This window comes from Mytilus californianus, unplaced genomic scaffold (genome assembly GCF_021869535.1).
Source record: "Mytilus californianus isolate M0D057914Y unplaced genomic scaffold, xbMytCali1.0.p SCAF_14, whole genome shotgun sequence".
Taxonomy (NCBI): domain Eukaryota; kingdom Metazoa; phylum Mollusca; class Bivalvia; order Mytilida; family Mytilidae; genus Mytilus; species Mytilus californianus.
This window is the reverse complement of record NW_026262626.1, coordinates 19783091-19799180: the sequence shown is the minus strand read 5'-3', so window position 1 is coordinate 19799180 and position 16090 is coordinate 19783091. Positions and strand designations below refer to the sequence as shown.

Sequence of the window (16090 nt, the reverse complement as noted above, 5' to 3'; positions counted from 1 at the left end):
CCCGGTCAAAATCTTAAAAATTAGTTCTAAAGACAATTTAATAACAAAATAAATGGTATACAAATAATTAGCAATACATTAAGTAAAAAAGGCAAAATCTTGACCAGAAGCCTCCCTTGTATATAAAAATGAAGAAGTCAAAATTTTCAACTTTGAACTACGATTCACGAAAAAATATAGAGCCCGGTCAAAATCTGAACATATTTTGTAAAGACAATTTAATAACAAATAATATGGTATAAAAATAATTAGCAATACATTAAAAAAAAAGGGCAAAATCTTGACCGGAAGCCTCCCTTGTTTATAAATGATGAAGTCAAAATTTCAACTTTGAACTAAAATTCACGAAAAATATAAAGGAATAAGATCGAGAAACAACATCCCATGGATCAAACATAAAGAGAGAAAAATGCTAAAGAAAAAACGGAGGCTATACAAACAAGCCAGGAAAACAAACAAATGGTCTAACTACAGGTCTTTATTGTGACAGATATTTGACATACATTTTGGACATAGCTGACGCTGGGAACAGTATATCTAACAGTTAATATATATGTTCCTGGCAAACGTTACAATTATTAATTAAATTTTATTTAAATAAGAAAGGTAATGATTTTGTTAATCACTATTATCAGAGACATATAATACAATGTACTTATAAGATAAACGTATAAATACGGTCTAAAGTGTAAATGACTTGCGGATTTCTCACTAACAAATACAGTTAGGCTAAGTTAGCATAGATGCAGACAGCAACTTCGAAAGAAACCAAATATTAGAAAACAAGTGGCAGAAATATCTTGAATATCTTAACACGGTAATAACAAAATTTGGTATATAATTCGGAAAGATCCGATTGCCAAAAAAAAAAAAACAACAAAAAAACTAAAAAAAAAAAAACTATCTAAATCCAAACCAGATATTGGTTTAAAAAACAATAGGAATATTGGCAACATGTTAATTAATCATTAAGCCGAAGACATTGATTCACAATACCCCACCACGGGAGGCTTTAGTATACAATCATTATACTGTGAAACAGATGTAAAAAGACGTGATGCCGATTTATTTCAAGAGATCACGTACAAGGGAAAACAGAATGGTTCCTGTTATATTCATGCATAGACCCGACATGGTATCTACACAAACCTCTTCAATTGTTAAACATGGAGACATTTGTATATTATCAAATAGGTGTTAAAACATACACGGCAGTCTAGTGTGAATTCAACAGTATAGCACTGATAACTACTAACTATTAGATCTCGTGTAGATTTATGATAGATTAGATTACGAGAATAAAGACAATAAGTCTAGGTTAGTCTATAAAAAGGTATATACTATGAAATTTAGAGCGAGGGGCTTGCCCCGAGCTCTTAATTTCATAGTATATACCTTTTCATAGACTATCCAATTTAGCACATATTTACAACTCGAGTAATCTTTTAATTGGTCTATTGATAGTTTATTTTAGCTGACTACTTGTATCACAGGTGTTTGTAAAACGGAGCTCATTAACGAAGTTTTGTAAATCTACTCACTAGTATCATTGTACAATATGTTATTCCAAAAGGCCCTTGACTCCAGAATGAAAAGATGGTAGCTGCTGGTGTAAGTATGTATATTGATATAAAGCGGTGTTTTACTATACATGTTCTTCTTACATGGTAAGATGACCAAATAAATTGACCAAAAGCAGGCAATAATTAAATTGCAGTGGAAGCTTTACATGTTTTGAAAACATTTTTTTAATTTCACAGTAAAACTAAAGCTATAATAAATTTGAAACATATAGATAGTTTGTCCCCATAGATATAGTCTAGCAGATAGGCATTAAAAAGCAACTACCAGTAGATCACAGATTATAGGTTTTGTGTTTTTTTGTTTCTTTGTTTTATTATTTCAAAGTAAGAACTAAAAAATTTATCAGAATATGTTTATATATATATATATATAATTGGCACATTATCTTCAGACATAATCACAGTTTTTCAATTCATGACATCGTCCTGAACATGCATGAAATATTTGCCACTGGAAATTAAGCAACCGATAATCAATAAATCAATCAATTCATGACGAAATAGATCACCTTCCTTAAGAAAGTTTAAAAAATTATCACCAAGTTGCTTTAATTTCCCCTTCACAAGGTTTCATAGTACACACTTTTTGTGTACAAAGTAATTGCATGGATGATACATTATCATAATTTTAAGATATCGTTGTACTCTAATCAAGGTATAAATAACCATATGTATAACCCTTTATTTAAATGAAAGAAATTTGCAATTGTCAAAAACATTTTTTAGATCCAAAGATTTTAATAGGAGGATATTTAAAAATCAACGTGAAAACTAATTACAAACTATTTAATTTAATTTGGAACACAGCATTTTATTTCAAAATAGCCAGTGGCAATTTTTGTTTTAAATATCTTGATTACGATACAATGAAATCTTACCCTTGTGGTCATTCATGCGTAGTTACTTAGTACACGGGAAAAGTATGTACTATGAAAATTAGAAGGCAAATATAAGCAATTTGATTGGACGAGAAGTTGTAAGTCTAGGTTAGTCTATGGAAAGGTATATACTATGAAATTTAGAGCGAGGGGCTTGCCCCAAGCTCTTAATTTCATAGTTTATACCTTTCCATAGACTATCCAATTTAGCACATATTTACAACTCGAGTAATCTTTTAATTGGTCTATTGATAGTTTATTTTGGCTGACTACTTGTATCACAGGTGTTTGTAAAACGGAGCTCATTAACGAATTTTGTAAATCTACTCACCAGTATCATTGTAAAATATGTGATTTCAAAAGGCCCTTCACTCCAGAATGATGGTAGCTGCTGGTGTAAGTATGTATACTGATATAAAGCGGTGTTTTACTATACATGTTCTTCTAAGGTAAGATGACAAAATGAATTGACCAAAAGCAGGTAATAATGAAATTGCAGTGGAAGCTTTACATGTTTTGAAAACATTTTTTAATTTCACAGTAAAACTAAAGCTATAATAAATTTGAAACATATAGATAGTTTGTCCCCAAAGATATAGTCTAGCAGATAGGCATTAAAAAGCAACTATAAATAGATCAGAGATTATAGGTTTTGTGTGGTTTTTTTTATTAGTTCAAAGTAAAAACTAAAAGATTTATCAGAATATGTTTATATATATATATATAAATAGACAATAAAAGTGCATTGACTTGACATATCAACGATATAAGGATGAGGCTTAGAAACGGGGAAATGCGAGGCTCTGCCGAGCTTTTTCCCCGTTTCGGGCCGAATCCTTATATCGTTGATATGTCAAGTCAATGCACTATTATTGTCTTTATACTGCAATCTAGAAAAAAAAAACATTTTCAATTGTTGTTCAATGTGTGAATGTTATTTATTTGATTTAAATATTGGAAACATCCCCCTTTAAAAAGGCCTTATACCGGTATCAGGCGGAGAAATAGACAACGCGATGAAATGTACATTACCTGTTGAAACCCGCAATCAATGGTGAACGAATTCGTTTGAGTATGGACTAAAATATCAACAATAAGCATAAAACATAATGATTTATAGGTTTCAAACAAAAAATATTAACAAGTGAAATATGTTTTTCCAAAAATTGTAAAAGAAATAAGTTTGGGTCGTTCCACGCTTCATTGTATATACATTGGAAACGAGAACAGGTTGAAGAGGTCGTATGAATAATTAAATATAGTTTCGGCAACTTTCTATTTAAATATTCATGAGGAAAAGTGATATCGGGTCAGTGACTGTATATGACATAGCAATATACAGTCAACGCATTTTGACTTCTCAAATAGAACGAGTGCAGTATAAATATAGGTGGCACATTACCTTCAGACATAATCACAGTTTTTCAATTCATGACATCGTCCTGAACATGCAGGAAATATTTGCCACTGGACATTAAGCAACCAATAATCAATAAATCAATCAATTCATGACGAAATAGATCACTTTCCTTAAGAAAGTTTAAAAAAATTATTACCAAGTTGCTTTAATTTTCCTTCACAAGTTTTCATAGTACACACTTTTCTGTGTACAAAGTAATTGCATGGATGATACATTATCATAATTTTAAGATATCGTTGTACTCTAATCAAGGTATAAAGAACCATATGTATTACCCTTTATTTTAATGATAAAATTTGCAATTGTCAAAAACATTTTTTAGATCCAAAGATTTTAATAGCAGGATATTTAAAAATCAATGTGAAAACTAATTACAAACTATTTAATTTAATGTCTTTAATTTGGAACACAGCATTTTATTTCAAAATAGCCAGTGGCAATTTTTGTTTTAAATATCTTGATTACGATACAATGAAATCTTACCCTTGTGGTCATTCATGCGTAGTTACTTAGTACACAGTCAGGAAAAGTATGTACTATGAAAATTAGAAGGCAAATATAAGCAATTTGATTGGACGAGAAGTTGTAAGTATGTGCTAAGTATGTGCTAAGTATGTGCTAAGTCTTTTCATTATATATATGAATAATTAACCAAAGGTGCTGATCTACTTGGTCAGTTTCTTTAGTCTGTAAAAAGACTAGCTACAACGTAGACCTATATGCACGTGTAGTTAATAAATTAAAATAAAAAAAACTGTTATGAAACAGACACACATCTATCTATGATACTAGATACGAAATAAATAGCTAAAGGTCGGCCTCTGATGAGGGTTTACCTGGGAATACTCCCGAAAGAACCCGAAACATTGCATATTAAATTCTAAAGAATTAAGCAATAAAAAGTACGTAGTGTCAGGTCAGAAATATTGATACCATTCCATGAATAAGTGGGTTTATGGTCTTTTTATAAAACAAAATAAAACAATACAAATAGATAGTGAAGTTAACCTCCTTTAGTGTTTCTCTATAGAATGATGATTAATTCTGTCCTCTGATAGGAAATCCGACAAGTACACTGTTTCAATTAGAAACTAGTTATTCAAGAGTATGTAAATTTATATGATTAAAAATTGGAAAAACGATTTTCTTTCTCAAATCTTGTGGAGTCCCCTGGATATCTTAAACTTTCTCCTCTTTTAACAGAACATCAAAAGCATTTTCCTCGGACAATTGTATCATTCAAGTTGTTTAATTCTTATAGAATAGCTATATATACCTTTGTAATAGCAAAAATGCGAATTTGTATAGAAAATTTTATTTTAGAAAAAAAATCAAAATCATTCGAAAAAAAAAACACCAATTTTTTATAACCCGATTAATTCACTCCTCGCCATATCGATATCTCCTATACTTATGACGTACCCGTCATAGAGCACAGAAATATAAAGATTGAATTAGCAAATATTTGTCTTCATTTTTTTCTTCTTCAGTCAACGATTAGTAAGATACAAGACACAATTCAAGTTTCTTTTCCTGATTTTAAAAACAATTTTAAAGCATTCTGAATATTAATAAAGTAGATGTGAGATATTCAATGAAACAGCAATCAAGATATATTACAGATTTTCAACATTCTTCAATCATGATAAATAAAGCAGCCAAGATATTTGAGTGCACTCTTTTTTTTTTATTGATAATTTTTTTTGTGCTTAATTAAAGATTGTAAAGTGCCGATTTTTTTTCTGCATAATACTTTTGATATGTTCGCAATTAAAAAAAAAAACCCTTTGCCTCATTAATTTCAAGATTTTATAGTGTATTATTTCGCCATAAATACAAATTTTATTGTCAATTTAGCGGTATTTCTAACATTGCCTATAAGAGAGAGATTTGGCTTGCCATAAAACCAGGTTCAACCCACCATTGTTAAATTGAATTGGATTCACTGTAACTCCATTTACCGGTAAATTTCATTAATCTCTTGGACAAAAAAAAACCACCTTTCTCCGACATGGATTTTTTACCTTTACAAGCTAAAAAATTACCATAGAGCAAATTACATGGATGATTAATATTGACCATTTGGTATAGGCATATGTCCGTGTTCAAAGCGATACGTACATGCAGGACATACATTATTTTGTTGAATAAAATCAAATCTACAAATGGGTGCCGTAGGAGGACCACTGGAGTTTTGAGCAAGGATTTCTTGGCATGTAACAGATCGAAAACTCGGGGTTATAATATTTCATGTATATTTTGAACACATGGAGGGTTACCCCGGCATCCTTTGCAAAAAAAAAAAAAAAAAATTCTTCTATGTGCCTTCGGACTTTATGTTTTGAATTGTAGTTCCACTTTCCATATTCGGTATTTATTCTGAGTCAAGTGCCTGTGCGGAGACTCCAAGCAGGCAACACGCATGTGTATAACGGCATTGTAGATTTTCTTATAAAATAACGAGAGTTGCCGGTCCGGTACACGAATAGATCGGTTAGAAAGCTAGGTTTTAATTTTTAAATTAATTAGATTGGAAAGCTTAATTCGAGGGTTGAAAATAGAGAGCGCAAAAAAGGGGGTTGGGGGTGTTCCACAGGGAATATTTTTATTTCATAAACGCTAAATTTGAAAGGTTTATATTTTTCTATTTAATCTTTAACTAGTAATGGATGCCGTAGGAGGTCCATCGGAGTTTTGAGCAAGGATTTCTTGGCATGACAAACAATTTCAGATGTTGGTCCGAGAAGCGTGAACACACCGACCTGACCAACATAGAATTTCCGCTGACCAATGTCCTAACTGAGTGAAAGATACCAACATTTTATAAACATAAAAAGAAAACTTTAAATGTTTAACATATAAGGATTATATGTATTATTTTCAAAGAAAACAAATATTTGAGAAAATATTTCCAAATTTGAGAAAAAATTTCGAGTTTTATTTTAGAAAAAAACATCATATAGAAAACAAAACACAAAATGCATTTACAATCTCAAAATTTTAAGGGAGAAAAAAGAAATTGCAAAAATTTACCGGTATATTTTTAGGTTCGTTCGTTCGGATTTTTAGTGTAACCTTCGTCAATACATGAATAACGAACCCGTGTTTTAAAAGCCTCTAAATGCACAAAAAATGTCAACAGTTGTGTTCAATTTTAATATATCTGCTTGTTATATCATTCCTTATCGTGGAAATTGTGTTGAAACTGTTTATTCGAGTATATTTGGGTATATTGGGGTAAAAAGTCATTTTGTGATCGTAAGCGGCTGACATGAACAGAACAAGTTACGAGGGAAAAAGTGATTTAAAATTAAATATATTCATAAAATAAAGTATTAATGTCGTTAAAATAACATTTAAATGCCTAGTGTAACATTGTTATTCAACCAAATTATGTTTAAACTGCTTTTTGAGGTATATTGGGGTATGTTGGGGTATATTGGGGTATATTGGGGTAAAAAGTCACGCCGTAACATATATAAAGGTTGAGACTGAACACGAATTCGGCCACTTACATTTTAGACAAAAATCATCTGAAAAGTGACGTTTTATGGCATATTTGATAGATTTTTCATAATTAAGCTTAAAGCTGAGCGTCTTTTTTGACCAAAATCAGTCCAAATCTTTTACATAATTGAATCGACTGAGGTAGACACTTAAGTGTTTAAAAAATGTCAAAAATCTTTCATTAGATGAACTTCGAATAATAGGCCAAAACTAGCCCTTACCGGACCTTCTCCTTTATACAGCTGCCACTAAAAAAAATTTTTTTAGAAAGGGTAAAAAAACCTGAATTGAAACTGGCTACATACGGACTGCTCTAAGAATTGGTGGATGGGTTCCGTAACGTGAATTTAAGCGAGTCTTGCACTCTTCCCATGTGCAAGGACCTATCGGACACTAATCTATACAGGATGTAATCGGGTACTAGTAAACATGTACATATCGCAAAGTTAGAGTATTGGTTTTTTTTTCTCTATTCTCTGACACGGAATATTCAATCTCATTCTTTTACCTTTTTTTAAAGTTGGGGTAACTACATCATCGTTAAATGATTGCTTTTGCATTGTATGTATATAGTATCTACATGTATGTACAGTACAGTACATACAATTGTGATACATTTATTCGAAGTGAACAATTTCGCTTACAAGAGGACTTTTTACCGTTGAGACGACCGAATGAAAGGCCTAATATAGGAATATCATTCCCGCATAGTTGCAATAAAAAGGTTTTGAACTGTGAAGAAAATTTCCGAAATATCAAAGGGGATAATCATAGCATTCGAAAGATGAACTTTTTAAAATCATTACACTAAGTCTTATGAATAAACTGTCCATAAAATGTAAACTATGTCTGCTGATTTTTAAGCAAAATATATGAGTGTTACCAAATTATACCAATACATCATTGTTTGTTAAAATTATTGTTTAACTATGTCCTGATATCCAGGAATACTGTCTGTATGTTGTCTAGCAGATTCAATTTTCAATATTATTAAACAGGTTTTTGCTTGTCCCGAAATTTATATTTGTTTGTATTTGACCTCTTCAAACATCGGCAAATCAGAAAAAAAAACAATCACCCACGGCGGCCATGTTTGTTGGTGAATCGGTCCGAAAGTAAAAACTCTCAGAGAAGTCTCCATATGAAAAATCCCTGCCAAATTCGGATAAATACTGTTCATTTGTTATCAACAAAACGATAAAATTACAATTATGACGGACGCAAAGTGATGACAAATGTTTACAATGGCTTTTGGTCAGATAAATTAAATTTACGGATCCTAGGAGCCCGAATCGCTAGCTTAGATGTATTTTACCCATAAAGCAAATGTCAATTTTAATCAGAACCAAAGTAATTTTTCTCCAACGTTTTTATTAGGTTTTGGATATTTCAGCTAGAGCATATCACTGAAAAGAAATCAATTGTCGAAATGCGCATCTGGTGCAGTAAAATTGGTACTGTTAATGTTATTCTTACCACTGGGTCGATACTTCTGCTGGTGGACAGTTAGACCCCGAGGGCACCAGGAGCACAGTAGCCTGTACTTCGGTACTAGCATGAAAATAAGGATATTGTTAGATTGAAATTTGCTATTAAAAATTTTGCAGATAATTTTGAATTAAGGAATATATCTCCCTCATGGAAAGCTCTGTAAATCCTTGTCCAGGTTTTGGCTATACTTTATGTCCGTTTTATATATTATATATATAAATAAGAAGATGTGGTATGATTGCCAATGAGAAACTCTCCACAAGAGACCAAAATGACACATAAATTAACAACTATAGGTCACCGTACGGCCTTCAACAATGAGCAAAACCCACACCACAAAGTCAGCTATAAAAGTCCCCGAAATGACAAATGTAAAACAATTCAAACGAGAAAACTAACGGCCTAATTTATGATAGTTTGATCAGCCCTTCAATGTATTTATTAGGTTTTTATTTTCAAATATTTCGACCCGAACATCACTGAAGAGATATTAGTTGTCGAAATGCGATTCTGGTGCAGTAAAATTGGTAACATGAAACAAATGTTATAATTACATATGATTGATATCTTCGAAAGAAGATTCCTGATTGGTTTGTTTTCATTTCGTTCAATTCATGAATTTCCCATAGCGTTTTAACATTAACTTTTATTTCTGATGGCGGCCTTTTCGACGGTTTGAAATTCTCAACCACTTTTAACAAAAAAACAGTTTTTCGTATTCTGTATCATATTTGTGTGATTATTATGGAACCATCACCCGTCTTTTGTAAACATAAATGCTTTTTCAGAGGATTCAGACATACACCCAAGTCATCATCCCTGCTAATAGTTTAATGATTTGCGTAGGAAGCTGCAGGCAGATCAAGTTAAGCCAGTTGCAAGCAAATACAATGGATTGATGGCTAACGATTTGTTTCCTTTATTACACTTAAACACCCTATAAACTGTTTCATATAGGGTTGTAATTTCACTACCATGTCAGAAGATTGTCGACGCTGACACATTTGACTTACATATGTTACACTGTAAATATAAGTGTTAATAAATAGAACACTGCTTGAACGCTTTTTTGTAACACTTTTTGAACGTGTAATGGTGTTCCAAATGTTTACACTAGTGTTCATCAATTGAATGTGTGGTGTTCAGTTTTTAATGCCTTTGTGTTTCATTTTTGAACACTTGATGTTAGAGTTCTTAACACTTAGTGTTCAACGATTTAACGTCTCCGAATGGTCAAAATCGTAACACATCGACGCGTTCAACAGCCATGTGACACTTTTTGAACACATAGAACATGTTCAAGAACAAAAGTGTTAAGATTCAGAACATCAGATGTTCACTTTTAGAACAGTTGACAAAAGTGTTCAAAGTGATGGTGTTCAAATGTGGAACATGTTCTATTTTCAAGCGTACATAATTTCCCATAAGTACCCAACTTAAACTGTTAAAAAATTATATTCAATTCAGGCAAAATATAACAATTAATACATCTTGAAGGCCGTACGGTGACCTATAGTTGTTGATTTCTGTGTCATTTGGTTTCTTGTGGAGAGTTATCTCATTGGCAATCGTACCACACCTTCCTTTTAAGATTAATAACCCAAAACTATCTTACTCAGGCTTTGATCGAGACATCTTGTAAAAAAATATCTTTTTGGATATATATAATGTAAGTCTCAATTCTAGATATTAATGACAATATATATTTCAAAATGAGTCTACTCTGAAGCCCTTATGCAAATATGTAAGACAAATGAAAGAAGAACTGATATATGACAGACACTCAGATCGGTACTTTGTGTCCTAATATAAATATAATTAAGGAGATGTGGTATGCTTTCCAATGAGACAACTTTCCGTCAGAGTTAAAATGACGAAAATGAAGTTGAACGCATCTATCCCATCGAACTTGAGATAAAGGATACAACAGATACAGTTAAGTCTGCCTCATATCTTGACTTACATCTTGAAATTGACAATGAGGATCGGTTGAAAACAAAACTTTACGACAAAAGAGATGATTTCAGCTTCCCAATTGTGAACTTTCCATTTCTATGTAGCAACATTCTAGCAGCGCCTGAATACGGAGTATATATCTCCCAGTAGATACGATATTCCGGGGATTGTATTTCCTATTATGATTTCCTTGATAGAGGGTTGCTGCCCACAAGGAAGCTATTAAACCAAGAGTTCCAAGTGGTGAAGTTGAAATCATCCCTTCGTAAGTTTTACGGACGCCATCACGAGTTGGTTGACCGTTATGGAATATCTGTTTCACAGAAAATAACGGATATGTTCGTAATGTCATAACTACAATCCCGTACCTTTTATAATACCCGAATGTGACCTACCGAATTAGACTTATTACCGGGTTTGTACTAACATGAGCAACACGACGGGTGCCACCTGTGGAGCAGGATCTGCTTACCCTTCCGGAGCACCTGAGATCATCCCCATTTTTGTTTTAAAGGAGTTCGTGTTACTCTTGCTTAAGTTATAAGTGTTGTTCTTTGTTCTTTTTTAATTTTTCAATGTTTGTTTTGTTTATACCGGTAAGAGTCTCGTCTATCCTATGTCAAGAAAAACTTAATTCAATTTCAAATTTCACATTCGGTCAAGTTTCAGGGTTAGAAAATTTACATGACCGATGGTCTAGAATTTGGTAATGTCTTAAGGTTAGATAAGAGTCAATTACCAATCCGCTATTACGTGATGTCTAACCACTTGAGATAACTTAGCAACGCATTGTATAGGAGTAACATTACGGGTGTCACATGTGGTGCAGGATCTGCTTACCCTTCCGGAGCACCCGAGATCACCCCAGTTTTAAGTGGGGTTCGTGTTGCCCAGTCTTTAGTTTTCTATGTTGTGTTTTGTGTACTATTGTTTGTCTGTTTGTCTTTTTCTTTTTTAGCCATGGCGTTGTTTATTTTCGACTTATGAGTTTGAATGTCCCTTCTGTATCTTTCGCCTCTCTTTTAAGGCTTTTTGCTTAAATGTTTTTTGTTTTTTGTGTGTGATTTTTGTCTATCTGGTGAATCTCATTCAGTTGTTGTCGTTTATTGCTGTATATCATATTTGTTTTTCGTTAATTGTTTGGAGATAAATTAGGCCGTTATTTTTCTTGTTTGACTTATTTTACATTTGTAATGTAAAAGACTTGAATTAAAGCGGTAACTTGATGATTTTTTGATGATTTGACATTGATAAGAAATTTCTGTGCTGTGCAATGGATGTATACGTATGTATGTTTCATTGTTCTAATTAATATGTATGCATATAAACCGGATGTGATAATTTTGATTAATTGTGACCTAAACAAATTTAAGCCATATCTATTTGGAACATTGCACTGATAATTTTCAATCAAACCTTTTACTGACAAATATGTTATTGTTCCCGCATTCAAAGCCTTAAACAGGATTATATTTTATAATTATATGCAAACATCTTATTTAGAATGTCTCACTAACGAACTTAGAATTAACAGCAGAACTAGAATCCCACATTTACATCTAACGTCACAGTACCCAAATTGCACCGAGTACCCAAATTGCACCTATTCAACAAAATTAGCTGCGGAAATCTTACAAGTTTTCTTTGAGGCTAAACAATTTGTATTTTCATGATTTGACATTATACACGTCTTTCAACATATGTAAATATATTTAAATATACTCAAAACGTTCACAGTATATCAACAGATTAAGGAATTCACTGGAAAAAGTAAAATCTACGGAAACGTAGCCATGCGACGTTCACAAAAAGTCATCTTTTAAAAATGAGCAAATACAATATGTTACAAGCATCAATTTCTTAAAAAATGAATAGTAAGCTTGGACTAATGTCAAATTGTTCTAAATATTTGAAGAAATAATACAAAACATCAGTCTGTTATTCGATTTTTAAGGATGTGAATTTAAGCATGGATGCAATTTGGGTACTCCTCATTACAGAATAATGGATCGTTTGGAGGTCGGTTCAAACCCATTTTTCTATGATTCAATATGGATTCAAAATTGAATTGGTGTAACTATATAGTGAATAAGGATACGTCTACAAAATAAACACATAATGGAAACTTTTGTCTGGATCATAAATAAACGTAGGTGAAAAAACTGTCAAAATAGGTGCAATTTGGGTACCCTCACGTTACACCATTCACGAAAGAAAATCACAAATCCGTCCCTCTCTTCTTTTGTATTAATCAAACTTCACAAAAATCATTATCAAGAACGATATATAGCCGGGTCGTCCAGATGACCGTTTAAACATCTTTTTCGAGTTCTTACCACCACTCTTCATAGAAATTATTATAAATTTTTTTCTACAATAAAAGATGATTAAGAAATATCGTTATGATTTAATTTATTGCTACTGTCATACAAGTACGAGGTTTAGCTAGCTATAAAACCAGGTTTAATCTACCATTTTCTGCATATGGAAATTTCTGTACCAAGTCAGGAATATTAGATGTGTTTGAGCTTTTGGTTTTGCCATTTTTAAAGGACTTTCCGTTTTGAATTTCTCTTGGAGTTCGATATTTTTGTTCTTTTACATTATATTCAACCAGAAGTGTCAATCAGATGTGGAGTCCTAAAAATCTTCAATCACAATCTGTACAATTCTGCAGTAGTATCAAAACCTTTGATTTTTCTACGCCTTGCACTGTTATTTAAAATGCTCATTTGAAAGATCGACTACATTGTCTCACTAAACAGAGTTTAAAAAAAGAAATAATTGAAACGTAGAAACAAATTCCTTGTTTTAGGTAAAGCAAAATCTTACTTTGTGAAGAACGACACTGATTCCCACAACATATATAATGAAGGTGATATCATCAAAATGATGGACTTTTTGATAGAAAAACATATATGCTGTTGAGTTTGGTGGATTAATATTTCAGCTGACAGTCGGTATTCCATTGGGTACTAATTGTGCAACACTGCTGGTAGACTGATATGATACAGAATTATACAGAACATGCTCAAAGACAAATAAGCATCGTGCAAAGTTGTTTTATTTTACTTTCAGATTTTTTAATAATATCCTGTCACTCAATAACACACATTTCAATAAGTGCTTACATCTTATATAACCAAGTGATCACGAGATTATGGATACACTGAAAGTAGAATGTACTTCTAATCTTGATCATTACCACGATATTGACAAAGATGGATGACTTTCAATTAGAATCTATGACAAACGTGATGATTTCAAATTTCCAATTGTCAACTTCCCATTTCTTTGCAGAATTACATACCCTCTGCCCCATCTCATGTCTTTTATTTATCCCAGTTAATACGTTATTCTCGTTCATGTTCACAATATACGTATATCATTAACAGAGTTATGAGGAAGAACGACTGAAATCGACACTTTGGTGTCTCAACTCAATTATAGCGCAATGTTTTTTTGCAATTTTACATCTTTAGATACCAGTTAAGTGATCTGATTTGTAATTTTGACCATGTGTTGACTGAGTTCGCACTCGCATGGCAGGTGATGCATAGGACGTTTACATTATCAACGCACCCGGTCTCGCTCCTTTTGACGTCCATGCGATTCCCTCAGTTTTTAGTTGTTACCTTGATTTGTTTATCCTTAATTGATTCACAATATTTTAAAATTGGAAAACTACTGTCCCTTTATTTACTTCTTTTGTTCCTTGACTACAATATGTATCCACTGCCGATACTTATCTTTAAAATTTACAAATATTCGGTAATCCTTGCGTTTTAAAGTTCAAAATTTCACTCGCCCAAGTTAATAGCTATCGTAAACAACGACGTTGTGTGGTAGAATCTATATACTAGTATATCCTTCCGTTGTCGCAGAAAAGGCAGTGGATAAGGGATAAACAAGAAACAAAAACAAAAGATAAGGTATATCACAAATATGGGAAAAGATGACACTTCAAAACATGCGCTACAGGAAAGTTAACCAAGCAAATTTCAAACCGCATTAAAAAAATTGAGGGTTAACACAGTCGAGGAAATTGATTTTTAGATGAATGTGCATTTGTCGGAGGAAATAAATATGACAGTGGAATTATCAGTGTATAATTAAATAGATTATACGTGGAATGTTTCATTTGCTCAGGTGCGAGTAGCAATATATTGTAAATTCAAATGTATTGAAGTAATTGAAATAAGAGTCATTTGCAAATCCTGAGAGATAAAACCGAATGCAAAAAGCTTTTACTTGAATGGATAAAATAACCCGATGAATATTAAGTCGTCATTTAAGAAAATACTTGATATTCAGGTCAAGAAATGATGGCCGAATTCTTAGAGATTAAAGGAGATTGCATAGGGGAGATCGCTATAAACATATGAACATTAGATGTTGGTCAAGGTATCAACCATTTGTTAACGTGGTAATTTCAAAGATGGAGGAACTCCTACAAAAAATGCAGATTGTTTTAAATGATTTGGAAAATCAAAAGAATTTCAACACCCAATTTCGACGGTGGACAAACTTTCGGAAGATATGAAAGGCAGCGCAATGTATTCAAAACTGGTTTAAAATGCAGCTTTCATCAGCTCGAATAAGACGACGATTGCGAATCACCCGAGATAATTTATTTTTGTGACTCACAAAGGGTTACATCAGCATCCGTAATGTATCAACGTATAATTGCACAAGTATTCCAAGGATGCGAAACGACCTGAAATCAGCCTGATGACATTATAGTGTATGGCAGAAACCAATATGATCACGACCGTAAGCTAGAGATGTTGGTAAATAGAGTTCGAGATACAGATGTTTTGCTAAATCGAGACAAATGTATGTTAGGAATGTCGATATTGATACTCTCAGCTAAAGAAATCGGCCCGGCAAACATGAAAGTTGCCCAAACAGAAAAATAAATGAACAAATTGCTTTCAAATCGTATTCAGATCTCTTTCAAATCGTGATTCTGCGATTTGTTAGTATCATTTGCTTGCGATTCATTAAACAAATCATAAACAAATCAGAATTTTCCAAATTCCCTAAAACTGATTTCTTTGTGATTTCTTTCTATTGTATGATTTGTAAGCAATTTGTTTCTGTTTTTGTGTGATTTCTTTATGATTTGTTTACTTAGAATATCGTATGAAATGATTTGAAAGAGATTTGTTAACTTTGTTAGCTAGAATGGTGTGATTTCGTTATGATTTGTTAACTTTGAATATCATAAGAAATGATTTGAAAATGATTTGTTA

The 16090-nt window shown here is 32.3% G+C and overlaps 1 long non-coding RNA gene across 1 annotated transcript; it reads right to left on the bottom strand.

Moving 5' to 3' along the window:
- Nucleotides 1–2115: 2115 nt before the first annotated feature.
- Nucleotides 2116–4145, bottom strand: LOC127724360 (uncharacterized). The gene is made up of 2 exons (XR_007992459.1): nucleotides 4061–4145; nucleotides 2116–2165 (listed from the first exon to the last, which is right to left on the bottom strand). It is a non-coding gene; the product is annotated as an uncharacterized LOC127724360 (long non-coding RNA).
- Between the last annotated feature and the right edge of the window lie 11945 nt (nucleotides 4146–16090).